A 14,980-nucleotide genomic window follows, 5' to 3' on the forward strand; every position below is an offset into this window, starting at 1 on the left:
GGGCGCTTGGAAAAGGGAACTCCCGAAAAGCCCAACAGCCCGCCGCGGGCTGGTCCAGGTCCAGCCTTTGCTCGAGATTCTAGTTCGTCTTCAGCGAGGCCCGAGGTTGTTTGGACACGCCTTGCACGGGCATCCCAGAAAAGCGTTCAAACCTGACTCGGGAGACGGATCATCCAGAGTTCTAATATTTATTCTACTGCGCAAGTCGCTTAACCTCTCCAGGCCTCTGTTTTGTCTTGTGCAAAATGGGTGAAATAAGATCTGTGCCCTGGGATTGCTAGGAGGATTAAATAGGAAGTTCCGCGTAAAGGGTTTAGCACAATGCCTGGCACGTAAAGTGAGCTTTAACTGCTAGCTGTTAGTTTTATCCAAAGCCTGCCTTCCTGCGGCTTTATGATTACTTGCTGGATTTCAGTAGCTTCCTAAAATTTCAGTTTGCTGCTGCACTCCCCTCTTCTTTGAGCATAGATGAAGAGGCCAAAAGATGCCGCTACTTTTTGGAATATTTCCCATCTGTGAATGGTCCGGGCTTTGGGGGCTTCCTGGCTTGCGAACGGCTTTTGACGATTGCCCCAGAAACACCCTTTTGTTATCAAGTCCACCAAAGGACCAGCCAAAAGAGTGACTGGTAGGAAGACAGTGATAACAAAAGATGGACTGAGAACAGGAAACAGAAATTGAAGAAGCTCAGATAGGGAGGAGGCTGCATTCATCACATTAAAAATGTATTATGCCAAGATTTTATCCCAATGCAAAGGTAATCAGAAACATGGGTTTTAGTCAAAGTTTTGTCTCTTACTAGCTGTTTTACTCTAGGCAACTGAGTTAACAAATGTTCATTGAGTGCCTATTATGTGCCAGGCCCTGTGCTAGGCTGTGGAATTACAAGCAGGAACAAAATCTAGACCCTATTATCCTCAGGAGTTTATAGCCTAGTGGGAATCAGATAAGCATGGGTGCCTTGGTGGAAGGTGCTATGGGGCCCTGAAGGGAGGCTTGTTAACAATCTGGGGTGAGTCACTGAGCCTCACTGTGCCTCATTTTCTCCATCTGAGGTTGGAGGCTAGCAATACCCACCTGGAAGGTTTATGATAACTAGCAGCTGATCCCTTCTTCATCCCCAGGACCTAACTTCCTACCTTCCACCCAAAAGTTCAGCACATTCTGCCTTTCTTCAGCATCCAAGTAGCTGCCACAATCCTCGAAGGCCTATAGGAGGAAAACGAGAGAAAATATAATATATAGAAAACCATCATACAGCCGTGTATCAAGAGCCGTGTATCCTTGTTATAAACACTGATGTCAAAGGTACCTGCTACACTCCACCATACTTTAGGCACTAAACATAGATGATGGTGGTGGGGGTGGGGAGAAGGTGAAGAGGAGGGGCCGCATGGTAGTGGAAGAGGAGGCTTTGCCTCTCATAGAAGAGTGGGGTCACACAAGGGTCCCCGATCATCTGATTGCCTTTAAAAGAAACGTGTGATTTAACGAATGTGTTTTAAGCATATACTCTGTGCCAGATAGTGAACAGACCCAAGTCCTTGCTCTCAGGAACTTCTCCCTTTCTTGTGGGTGTTTTGAATGCAATCTGGTATGCAAACAATATGAAGTGGTTGGTGGTAAGTGCTCAGAAGTAGATAGGAGAATAAAAGCTTAGGGAGCAATGGCGAGTGCTGATTTACCTAGCAGCTGAGCACCCTAATCCTAATATTTAGCGAATTTTTGGTCTGAACCTCACGATATTTTTGAAGAGAAGCATATCATTAAAATCTAACTCTAGGTAATATATTCAGCTCACCTTAACTTTTTCTGAAATGATCTTATATTAGATTATATAGGCAAAATGAATATTTAAAACATGCCCTTAATCTCATTCAGATTCAATCAATGCAATATGTTAATATTATCCTTCCAGAGTCTTTTCTATGCACATACCATATATTCTGTTTAAAAGAGATCATAACATACTATGTTGTAATAATATTCCATGATAAACTTTCCTTACTGTTGACCATATTTCTGAAACACCATTTTAAATAGTTCTATATTATTTCATTGTATCTGTGTATTATAATTTAATCAACCGATTTCCTATGATTGAGCACTTTTGTGGGAGACATCCCATTTTCCACTAATTTAAACAATGCCGTAAAGAACCTCTAAATAATTACCCACATCCTTAATTCTGTGTTCACAGAGCAATTGTTATCTTCTCACGGACTTTGGAACTCTCTAAGGCAACAGAGGAGCAGAGAAATAAGATGGTGCTTCGGGGAGAAAGTGTCATCTTTTGGGGCCAACTCCCTGCAAAACAGGTGGCCCAGTGCCTTAAGTTTGGGGGCTTCTTACAGTTATCATCCAGCACCCAAGATTATTTTGCACCAGGTAAGGTCAACCTTTTTTATGTGACAATTGTCTTTATAAAATTACTTACCTGATAAAATTTAAGGGGCCCAGAATGTACACCACTTGTTGTTAGTGTGATCTGAAGCAAGGTTTCTGAGGCTTGATGTCCTTCTTTATGAGCTGAGGATGATAATAATACCTGCCTTGAAGGGTCATTGCAAGGAGTAAGTGAGGTGATATGCATGGGCGTACTGTGTTGAAGCAGGAGAATGCTTTATCTACAATAGATGATAAATGCCAGCACTTATCACTAAGCACCTTGAGTATTTAATCCTCAAGAGAACTCCCGTGAGATAGGTTTATCATTCCCATTTTATAGATTTGGAAGCCAAAGTTAGAGTAGGTAAATAATCTGCTCAAGAAAAGGTACTGATATTTACCCCCAGGTCTATCTGAATTTAAAGTCCATGTCTACAGCCATACCACCCTGAACGTGGACGATCTCATCTGAATTTGAAGTCCGTGCCTTAAGAAACCACTCCATTCTGCTTCCCCAGCTGCATGTAACTTGGGAAGCCACTGCAACCCAAATATTCTATTAGCGTTTTAGTACCTCAATTCACCCAACCTCAAACCTCCACTAACTCATGTTGGAAGTCTAAGCCCCTTGCAAGATCCTCTTCCCCTGATGTTTCTGATCTCTGCCAAGCATTGCAGTGATTTTGTGTAGATCTAGCTAAGCCAGCACTCTAGAACCTCTGTCCACAACAGACCCACCATGAGCTAGAATGTCCCACTGCCACTCTTGTCGCGGCAGATCTCTGGCAATGTCTTTTTTTCTTTTTTTTTTTTTTTAACTTTATTGATGTATAATTGACAAATGAAATTGTAAGATGTTTAAAATGTACAATGTGATAATTCGATACATGTCTACATTGTGAAAGGATTACTCCCATTGAGGAGTTAATTAATGCATCCATCACCTCACATGTTTACTTTATTTATTTACTTTTTGGGGTGAAAACATTAAGTTTTACTCTCTGGCAATGTCCTGATGTCAAGGAGCAGGGGTCCTGCTGTTGCCTCCCCTGAATTGTAGATTTCTCTTCAGTTTCCTTACCTGAAAAATGAGCAAGATTATCCTTTTGCTTGGGTTATGTTCATTTGGGGAAGATGGAGATACATGATAGGTAGAACCCTAAATGTTCCAAAGCTTGGTAACATGGCTGGTTTTTCTGACTCGAGTGTTGCCTACCTTACTGTATCCTAAGTAGTCACCACCATGCCTGTGCAAGTCAGGCTGGAACCATGTTTCTCCCACCTACTAGGTGCCAATATAGTTGAGATTCTGTTGCAGTTTGCCTTAGGCAATGACATTTTCAAGAGATAAGTTGGAGATGATGCAGCTAATTTAGGATGGGAATCCCACAGCAGGGGGTCTCAGGCATTATAGGATTTAGGGAGACTCTTTTTATAGTATGCTTTTTATGGCTCTTTCTCTCAAGGAACAGACATTCTACCAACATGGATAAGTCAGGATGAGTTCTAATGTCAAGAACCACCTTGGAACAATGAATCCCTCTGATCTCTAAGCCATTTGCTGAGCATGACTCTATCGTGCAAGATCTAGTCAGTCAACAACTATTTATTGTGTTAGGAGCTATTCCACTATTGTAGGAACTAAAGGTAGAGTAGTAAAGAACATAGAAATAGTTTCTCAGTCAAGGAGACAGGAGACAGCAGCTTTCCTTATAAAGGATTTTTTCAGGACCCCCAGTGTCTTTTCCGGCAATTTGGCTTCCATCAGAGGATGTCCATCAGATGTATCTATGTATGCCATAATCCCAATTGTGGACCACATTTCCAGTCCTTTCTCTCAAAAGCACCTTGATTATCACTATACATGGACTCTGGAGCCATGCTGCCTGGGTTCAAGTCCTGATCCTGATCCCTTTTAGTTACTGACCTTAGACAAGCTATTTAACCTTTCATGCCTTGGTTACCTTATTTGCAAAATTAGATAATAATAATAATAATAATAATTATAATTATAATAATAATTATAATAATAATAATAAATAGTCAACACCATCAAGTGCTTACCATATGCTAGGCACTGTTTCAGGTGTTTTAGATGTATTAACTCAAGATTCTCACAACAGTTCTACCAGGTAGGTACTGTTAATACCCCATTTTACAGGCAGGAAACAACCACAGAGATGTCGAGTAATTGCCAATTATGGGACCACTTTCATGAGATTGTTTAAGGATTTAAATGAGGGGCATGAAAGTGGTCGATGAATTTTCATTATTATTAATTCATGATAATTTTAAAATTAAAAAGTAGACAAATCCCAACTACGAGGAAAAGCACATAGAAAAATCTAGAGGGAAATATATTAAAACACCAATAGTAGTTGTCTCAGTATAGTGTAATGATTGTAGGTCACATTTGTCATACTCATTTAGACTTTTATAAAAGTGTTCCAAATATATCCCTATGGGTATGTATTTCTTTAATATTCATTAAAAAATGTTACAAACCTGGGAGAAAATAAACTGGGAAGCTTCTCCTTTGGCCCGATATTTTCATGGGCCACCTCCTGTTGGTCCTGGTGACAATGACTCTGCATTCTCCTCCTCAATGGTACTGGGCCCCGTGGGGGCTCCCCAGACCTTCTGACTTGGTGACCCCCATTCCCAGGGGCAGGAGGGGGCCCCAGGAAACCTTCACTTCCCCAGTGAATCACAGATCCCATTACTCACTTAGCTTCATTATATCTTTAATTATGACCTTTTAGTCTTAGTGAAAAAGAAGTATAATTTTACTTTAAGATATGCCAGGCCTACACTCCCAACATTTCCAGGTTTCATGGAAATTGCAGGGATCATAGAAATTTAACCTGATAATTACTTCAATATTTCAAGGCACACAGTTTTACTCTCTTAGAATAATTATGGGTTGTTGTTTTTCTCCCAAATTCTTTTATTTCTTCGTTATTACAGGTTATGCTCGTTTCTGTTGTGTATTCTTGGAGGCAGAGACGAATGCAGGGCATCCTTATATACTATTTGTTGTACCCTATTGTTAAAATATGTTCCTCTTTATTTTCTCCTATTATTATTTCTCGTGGACTATAAGTTTTATGTGGGCAAGGAAAACATGTATTTAGTTCACTCTACTCTCAGGACTGAAGACAAAACTTAGTACATAGTAGACATGCAATAAGTATTTGTTGAATTAATACCTAAGCAAATACATTTTGAAGCAGTTATACGAGTTGCATTTACGTATCATAAAGCAGCCTTCATGTCATCAAACTCGTATTGAGTGTCCACACTGGAAAGGCAGCATAGATCCCCAATGCCAGAGTGAAACCCTTGGAGAAAGAGAGGCTTTAGAATTTCCAAATTTTATAAATGATATCTCATCTAACCCCCCCCCCCAGCAGTGACTTGGGCAGCACCCCATAAACAGACAAGCAAAGAATATATTTTGCTATGAAAACATATGAATACTATACACATTATGTGGGACAAATAAAAACTGTAAAAAAATCTCGTCAGTTCAGGTGAGTCTTTGGTGCTAAATAATTCAGGTCAAGTCCAATACCGCTGTTAAATGAGCTAGAAGAACTTTTGGTTGTCAGGAGTTTGGCATTGTAGGTAAGGACCCGGGACCTGTACAACCTAGTGCTTAAAACTGTGGGCTTTAGAGCTGGCATTGTTTCATCTAGGTCCACCACTCATTGGCTATAATCTTGAGCAAATTATTTACATTCTTTACCTCCAGTTTCTTCATCTTTAAGTAAGAATGTGACAGCCTAACACACAGGGTTATGAGAATTTAAAAGAGTTAATATATAAAAATCTGACCCATAGGAAGTGCTCAATAAACATTAACTGTTAATGTATTACCTCATTTCATGATGCAAACAAACAGCTTGTGAGACATGTATAATTTTGGTCATTTGATGAATGGGGAAGCAGAAAGCTGGGCTGGTTAAGAACAGGCCTGAAGTTACACAATGAGACAATAACAGGGCAAGGATTTGAAACTCCAACTGCAGCATCCTGTCCATTACACCAGCTTGCTTCAATTCTTGTAGCCATTCAAGATTCCTTTTGTCATCTGTTACTCTCTGCTTTTCTCCTCTCCAGCACAGAATTTTTGAGGAAAAAACTAAAAGCCCAGGAAAACTGGAAAGTGTTTAGCCATGCATTTTATTAGCAGATTCCTTCCCTCCTCTCTTTCTCTCTTTTTGTTGAAATGCAAGAGGCAAAAGAACTTGGCACCGTTTCCATCATGTCGATTCTTCTGGGTTTCTCAAATGTTGTGATCCCTGGAAAGCCGGGATTCATGCTTACCTCCACTCTTCATTAAGGCGGCCGTGGACGCGAGATCAGGAAAGGCAGGCTGCTGGTGCAGTGGGTGGGCATGCTGAATAACACCCGAACCACAGCTGGGCTGCCCTTGTCAGAGTGCCAGCCTGCCTTACCCAGTCTGTTCTCGCCCGCTACCTGGCCCTCGCCCATCTGCTGCAGAATTCATAAAGTGCTGAAGATCACAAACATCTGAACCTATTATAGGTAACATACTTCAATTACATTCTGATTGTGGGCTTGGCTTCCCCCAAGCTTGGTTTATAATGGCACAAGGATCAAATTCTTCCCACAAAAGAAGCATTAATCCCTAGGTAGTTCTATCATTTGGGGCATGCTTAGGAAGAAGCTGTTCTCGTATATGCTACTTGCTTTGTGTCACTGATTTATGTGACAAGGGTATCCACAGATAAAGAAAAAATGAGGGAGAGAGAGAGAGAGACTTAAAGCTATGTCGTAGGAACTTACCATGTTTGTATGTTGATCTGTTGTTTGCTTTCTCTGTTATGAAACGAGTAATTTGTTAGTTGAAATGACCTTCACTCTCCTGAGGGTTATCTGTCCTGGTTGTTGGCTTACATCATGCAAACTGTGACCACTCTACCAAGGACATCAAAAAATAAACTGCCCATATGTCCTCAGTCTACTGCTCCCACATGTCCCTGATTTTCCTCTCCCAGGGAGCTCCGGGCAGCACTCCTGGGGAACGGCACCCCGAGCTCGAGCAGACCACCAGTGGGTTCAGTTAGAGGCCTGGTGGGGAGGACATCGCAGCCTGTGCTAGGGTACTTTCACTTCCGTTTTTTACTGAACTTGCAAACAAGAGGTTAAAAGCTACACACCAATACCCAGCTGAGCCATATTAGAGCCTGAGGCAAAGGAAAATCAATAATACTGGTCCTATCTTCATTTTAAGGTTTTATTTTTTGCACGTTATAGAATTTTTGCATTAATTTTGATTTTTCAGGAAGATTGCATCAAAACCTGATTTATCTCGATTACTGAGTTTTTTGGCACTCCTGTAAGTTTGGTGCCTAGTCCCAGCCCCGATACACACCCACTGAGGAGTGAGGAAGCTGGGGTATTTATGCACCAACTCCTGCCCCTCACTGGTTGCGGGTTGCTCAGGGAGCATTAATTAACTCTGTGGCACTTCCAGCCTGCCACTGTGCAGGTTAGATAGGCACTGTCAGCATCCGATACAGTGTCCACCTTGGACCAATCACTGTGCCCAGAAGTATGATTGACAGTCTTTCCCAAAAAGTATATGGTTTGAAGGAGCATTCCCCAAAATTGTATTCTGAGCTGCCCTGTGACTCGTGAATACCCTGTGTAGCTCTCTTTGGGAGGTCATGAGCCAGTGCTTTCCTATATTTTTTCTCAAGATAGTTTAAATTGGGTCTCTGTCACCTGAAATCAGAATCTTTAGACTTACAGGTAGATAGCTGAGGACCCTGTGGCTCTTCCAGCTTGTTAGGGCAGAGGCAAAGGGATTAGGGGGCCTGTAGACTGTTCCTATACTTCAGGGCTCTACCTCTTCAACTTGTGGGGAGATGCTGGGGGAAAATCGGGGGGCTCCAAAGTTACTCACACTAATCAGGACTAAGGATAGCAACAACCTTAGATTTGCATGGCACTTTATACTTCCAAATCATGGTCGCTCTCCAAGTTTTTTCCTCAAAAAGTTTTAGAGCTACAGGTGAGCCAAACTGTAGGATCCCCATTTCACAGATGAGTAAATTAAGTCCTCAAGAAGCCAGTGACCCATCTATTTCCTGGTAGAAGCAGAACATCTTGTCTTTTACTTCACCAGACTCAAACCAACCGAAACACAGAACTGGACCTATCTTAAAGAGGGTAATTTTCCTTTCCTTCTGTTAATGCAAATGTTGGTTTCTTGGTTCCACTCTTTGAATCCTGTAAGGAGTAATAAGTGATTGTTGGTGCTTCTCAGGGACAGGGACTTTGTCACCTCGACATCTGCAGCGCCAGCCCAGCTCCTGGAAGGAGTAGGTGCTCGGTCGATGTTTGTTGAGTTGGGTCAGTACTGAGAAAGGAGTAACTCAGAACATTTCTGGCACCAGGAGATGTTGGAACATTTAGAGGCAAGACTGGAATGGTAAGAATAATTGTACCATCTAGTTATTGAACATATACTGTGGCAAATTCTTGATATACACTTCATCTGTTTAGCAATCACAGGAAATAAATGTTGTTCTCCCTGTTTTACAGATCAGGAAAGTGAAGTCCAGAAAGATGATAGATCTCTCCCAGCGGCAGGGCTGGGGTGGAGACCCAAGTCTGCCTCACTCCCAAACCTGAGTTCTTAAACCACACATGCTCTGTCAACTCAGAAGCTACACTAAGCCATACTGCAGTTTGATGTGACAGGTTCAATAGAATGTTCTGGCCTTACTTCAGAGATTTCTTTTCCTCTCCTGCCCTCCAGGAGGGCTCCAGGTTATTTTACACTTTGGCATACAAAACCTAGAGCAAAAGGGGAAGCAGAGAATTGCCAGAAGTTCTAGATAGAGCAGATCGGAGGCATTTGGGACAAGTTTGGAGGAAGGTTGTCTAAGAGAGTATGGGACGTGAGGCCACTAGGAGAAGAAAAAGGAGGTATGAGTGTTGCTGGGAGGTTTCTGAATTAGATTCCCATTGAATCAGTACGCTTGCAAATTATTTTTTGGCTTGTTTGGAAGATGCGTCTTTAAATGCCACACCGCTTGGGACTAAAGCTTGTAGGTCAGTGGGTGTCATAGGAAGGCGAGCTGAGCTGAAATGGAAGTGTCTGGGTAGAAGCTGGGCAACCCTTTGGTGGGGATGTTGGTGAGGGTGTCCTAGCATTAACTGGAGGAGGGCTGGACCACCAAACCTTTCCAATTGTCTTTATCTATAAATCCTCCATCTTGGCAGCCTGCCACTCTGCTCATCCCTGCTGCATGTTATCCCTCTCCTGCCTTATCCAATGTTAATCAGTCCCCACCACCCACCCCATCTTAATTATTTGCAATGATCCGTGATAGGCACACAAACAACTCTGCTGCTTGAAATCTCCCCATCAGGCGAATGTGAAATTATTCACATATTCTTGAATATTTGTCACAAAGTGAGTTGGAGATGAAATGACTCTCAAATGCCTTCACCATTTTACGCTGGGGAGCCTGCCCTTCTCCTTAATGTATGTGTGTGTCTTCATGCCTCAACTACACTGAGCATTCTCCTTTCCTGTTTATGTTTATTTTGGAAGCAAAATATGTTTACAAAATCGTTTAAAAAGTATTAATGATCAGTTTCCAGAATACTAATGTGAATTCAAATTACTTTCACATGAATCAAGACAAATTAAAAAATGCCATTTGATCATAAACTGTTTTTAAGTTTGTGTTATAAGTAGCGTAGCAAATCTGAATTATGCCCTTTTTTTAAGAAGAGCAGTTAAAAATAACCATTCCGGTGGCATGAAGGAGCTCGGAATAAAAAGCTTCTTCACAGAGTGCTGGGGTGGAGGTGGGGGTGGATCGAGGGGAGGAAGGAAGTCAACTTCAGAGTATTCACCTGGGAGAAAGTGCTAAGGGACATATCCCCGACTACCCAGAGGAAAATATTGTTTATAATTGTCAAAAATAAGATCGAGCTGTGAAAATTACATGATTTTCATCTGTCTTGTTTATTATTACTTCTCTAGTATCTAGAACAGGGCTTGGCACATTGTATTTATTTTCTAATATTGGCAGAATAAATGAATGAATAAAATCAGCTATGCAAATGATAAAATTTAATACAAGATTTTATTTTCTCTGAGCCAATATAAAAATTATGAAGTTCATGGCAAGACAGAATTGAAAATTGAGAACCATGTCATGGAGAAACTACCAATTCCATATGCTCCCTTCTTGAGACACTACCCCATTGTGGGTGACTCATTAATGTTGTCCTGGAATTAGGGGTTTCTAATAGTCCGAGACACAGGGACTGTGTTGGCTTCAGTATGGTCTTTGCAGAATCACAACTGCTGTCCACCTGAATTTACCTGAACACACTTTTTTTAGTGGTTCCATCACTACCTACACAGAGATGGAGACGTGGGGTGACCCCATGCCACTTCTGGGCTATTAGAAGGCATCTTCTCCTGGGTCAAATGATCTAAGACAGTGGTTTTTCAGGGTTTCCTGGAGTTTTGGTGAGAAGGCAGGATTGGGGTAAGGGGAGAAAGCAAGTCTCTTCTATTGAAGAGACTTCCACCTCTTGCCCAAGCATCCCATTTTGCTTTGATTTGAAAGGTAGGATTTTGTTTGATGAAAGTCTTCAGGAGGGGTGGGGGTGGTAAAATATTTATTTACAAAGCCAAAGGAGCTGGCAAAGGATAAGGCTAGGGGTTCAGATCCAGCTCCCCACAGAACTGCCTACTTCCGAGTTAATGCATACAGGGGTACAAAGCAGGGCCTTCATTAAAAATGATACAGCTTCAGATTCTTTGGGTCATTTGACAAAAACTCTCCATGTCTCTATTTTAAATCCACCATGTCTATGTCATGGGTTTGGTTCCAGATCAGGACATATAGAAGTGGGGAAAATTTGCCTGGTTGCCTGATGTGCCGAACGTCCCCTTTTGCAGGCTATCAAGGGCTCTTTGGCTCTTGGCACCCAGAGCAGAATCTGATAAGCCCATTTGTAAGTAATTATGAGATAGCCCTAGTCTGTGCCTTAAAGGGACAAGTAGTGGTTTCAGAGAAAGAAAGTAGCCAAGGGACTTGTCAGTTGGGAGAAAATGGTGGCGGAAAAGCCTGGAGGATGGGTGCTCTTCCTGGAAGTGCTGGCAACAAGACCTGCTCTCTGTCCCTGACTCATCACCTAGACCCAGGCAGGAAAGACCTAACTGGATATCAAAGTGACCCGATTGTCCCTCCTCAACCCTCTAAAGCCAGCACAAGGTGAGAGGAAATGGCCTTGGATTCATGCTGACCTGGGTCACATCCTGTCCCTCTGTGGGCTCTGTGACCCCCAGGTGCTCCGATCACCCTTCTGTGCTGTGGCTTTCTTCACCTGTAAAAATGGGTTAAAAATGCTTACCTCTCATGGATTATGCTAAAAATTAGAGTTAATGCCTGAAAAGTTTTGACGCAATAAATCATAGCTACTAACATTATATTCTATAGTCTCTACACTGCTTTGAAAGGACTTCCTTCTAGTGGAGCTTCCTTCTAATGGGGAGACTTTTTTTTTTTAATGTAAAATCCACACTATACTAGATGGATTGCATGCTTTAGAGAAAAATAAAGCAGGGAAGAGAGATCAAGAGTGCTGGGGGCAGGGTGGGGGAGCTGGAATTTGAAGGGAAGCCTCACTTGTAGTCATAAGAACGAGAAAGAAATTCTTTCTCAAATTCCTTCTCCCTAATTCATCAAGGAGATTTTACTTCCAAATAAGTATAAACAAGAAAGGGAAGCAGAGCCTGGAAGACACTCACAAATGCTGTCCTGTGGAGGCAGCTGGGGTGTTCTCGTGATGTGGAACTTCAGGTCTTGAGTTTTAGTCCTCGTTTGTAGAAGTCTTGATCAAGTCACTGTACCTCTTTTTAACTTTATTTCCTTATCTGTAAATTGAAGATAATAATCTCTGTCTCCTGTACAGCAGCTGGAGAGGTTTTCTTATCTCTGATTAATAAGCAGGGTGTGGCCATTGAAAGCTGCTATCACAGGAGGTAAAACTATAGACTATGCAAAGGAAATAGCCCACTCCCTCCTCCTCCTTCACACACACACACACACACACACACATTCTCTTCTCTCTCTCTCTCTCTCTCTCTCTCTAAAGTTGTCAGAGGCCTGTAGGTGTTGTCCTCTGAAGTAAAAGATATGGTCCAATAGGAGCCCTTCCGTCAGGAAGGGCTGACTCATCGTGTCCCCTAATGGTGCTGCCATGATTTGTGGATTTAAGAATCATCCAGGCTCTGAGGGACAATTGACTGGTTGCAAGTTGCTGACAGGCAAATGCTCAGTCCCGAGCTGTATATATTTACTGTATCATATAAATAATAAACACTAATAACTCACTTCATCCCTCACGATTTCCCCATCCATTTTCTGGCCATTTCTGGACCTTTCATCATATACCAGATTGTGTCGCTGACTTTTATTGCCGGCTGCTCATACAGGGTGAGAAATCATTGTTGTCTCATAAATAGCTAGCATTCTTTTTTCCTCTCATTGAGAAGTTATTTCGATTCAACCTAAATTTTCAGCAACCAGGAAGTGTTTAAATAAATCATCTTCCATCCATCCATATGATGAAATTATACAACCATTAAGAATCATGATTTTGAAAACTGGTCAACAACACAAGGGAGAAAAAAGCGCACATCATAATGTTAGGTGAAAAAAAAACAATGCAGATAATCATATATCCAGCATGATCTAATTTTGCCCACGCATTTCTATGTAGATTTACATATGTGTGTTAAAGAGATGGCAAGAAAATACTTGAAATGCTTTCTCAGTGGGATGGTTAAGGGTGATTTTTATTTCCTGCATTCTTCAAATTTTCTACAGTGTACTTTTAGAATCTGGAAAAAAAGAGTTATTTCTTTATTAAAAATTATCTTTCAATAACATTGTAATTAATTTACTTTTAAATGTTATTTCTTTGTTAAAAACATTTCAAGTTGTTCGAACACATACAACAATAAAAACACCAGCATTGATGTCAGCCTGACAGACAGCTGCCAAGAGGGGTGAGAGCACAGTAAAGTGTATTTAGCAGTGAAATTCAAGCCATGAGGTTAACTCTTATTTTGATGTTCTTACTCAGGCTCTTCCCCCGACCCCCAACACTCTAAACATGAAGCGTTTTATCCACACATATCCTATCCAGACATATGAAGTGTATTTTCTGTTCTCAGATTTACATCCACCTAAGAAATTACCCTATGAAAGCCCTATCACTCACAGAAACTATTGCTGGGGAGGAGGGGGCAATTTTATTTAGCTAATTTTTAACAGATCTCAAATGTTACCGACATCTCCTAAAGCCTGGAGGAAGGATAATCAAGTCAAGCCCCATTGACTAGGAGAATAGCGAGCTGTGGAAAATGACTTCTCAGCACTCTACAGGGCCACAGCTCCATTTAAATAACGTCTTCATTATTCAGATGCTCAGCTTTCTTACAGGGGCTGTTGGCCTGCCCTGGGGTTACCCCAGCTTCCGGGGACTCTGCAGCCTCCTGGGCCAGACTCTCGCTGGTCCATGTCACAGCACAGCCGCAGACACCATCGCAATGCATCCATCCTCCTAGCAGCCCGGAGAGGACATGAACGGTTAACTATGGATGGTCCCTAACTTATGATGGTTCAATTCACAGTTTTTTAGCTTTACATTGGTGCAAAAGCGATATGTATTCAGGAGAAACTGTGCTTCGAAATTTGAATTTTGATCTTTCCCTCAAGCTAGCGATATGGCCTAGGATACTCTCTTGTGATGCTGGGCAGTGAGCCGCAGCTCCCATGCAGCCATGCGATCACAAGGGTAAACAACCTACACTGTACAGTGCCCTGTGTTGCTGGCATTTTTTGTTATTGTGTTTTGTATTTTCTCATCCTATCATGACTACAGAACGCCCATCCGTGTCTCCTGCTTCTGGTGAGAAGAAGAGGTAGGCAATTACTCTCGAGATAAAACTCAAGATAATTCCTGACTGTAGGCTGATGTAAGTGTTCTGAGCACATTTAAGGTAGGCTAGGCTAAGCTATGATGTTCAATAAGTTAGGTGTATTAATGCATTTTCACCTTACGATATTTTCAACTTATGGTAGGTTTCTTGTGATGTAACCCCAGACTAAGTCAAGGAGCATTGATTTTATTTATAGATGGAGAAACCAATGTTCTGACTGATAGTGTGGCTTGCCAGGGTCACACAGCCAAGAAGGGATAGCTGTACCTAAGTATTCTCACTCCAAGACCATTGTAATTCCTAATATCCAAAAACATCTCGACACCAAAACTTGTCTCCAGTGGTCCATCTTTAGAAGACAGGATTCTGATCAGCTAGCCTACATTAAGATGGATGTCTAAAAACAGACTGGAAACAAACAATAACGATAACAACAAAAAAAGAGATGTATTACTGAAAAAATGTTTTAAATAAAATCTAAAAACAGACTACAGATTCTGCTACAGGGGAAGACATGGGAGACAAGCGAGCCCTGGAATGAAAGCACTAGAAACTCAGCCCGGGTCTCAGTTGCTCCAC

This window comes from Pteropus alecto, unplaced genomic scaffold (assembly GCF_000325575.1).
Source record: "Pteropus alecto unplaced genomic scaffold, ASM32557v1 scaffold71, whole genome shotgun sequence".
In the NCBI taxonomy this organism is placed as follows: domain Eukaryota; kingdom Metazoa; phylum Chordata; class Mammalia; order Chiroptera; family Pteropodidae; genus Pteropus; species Pteropus alecto.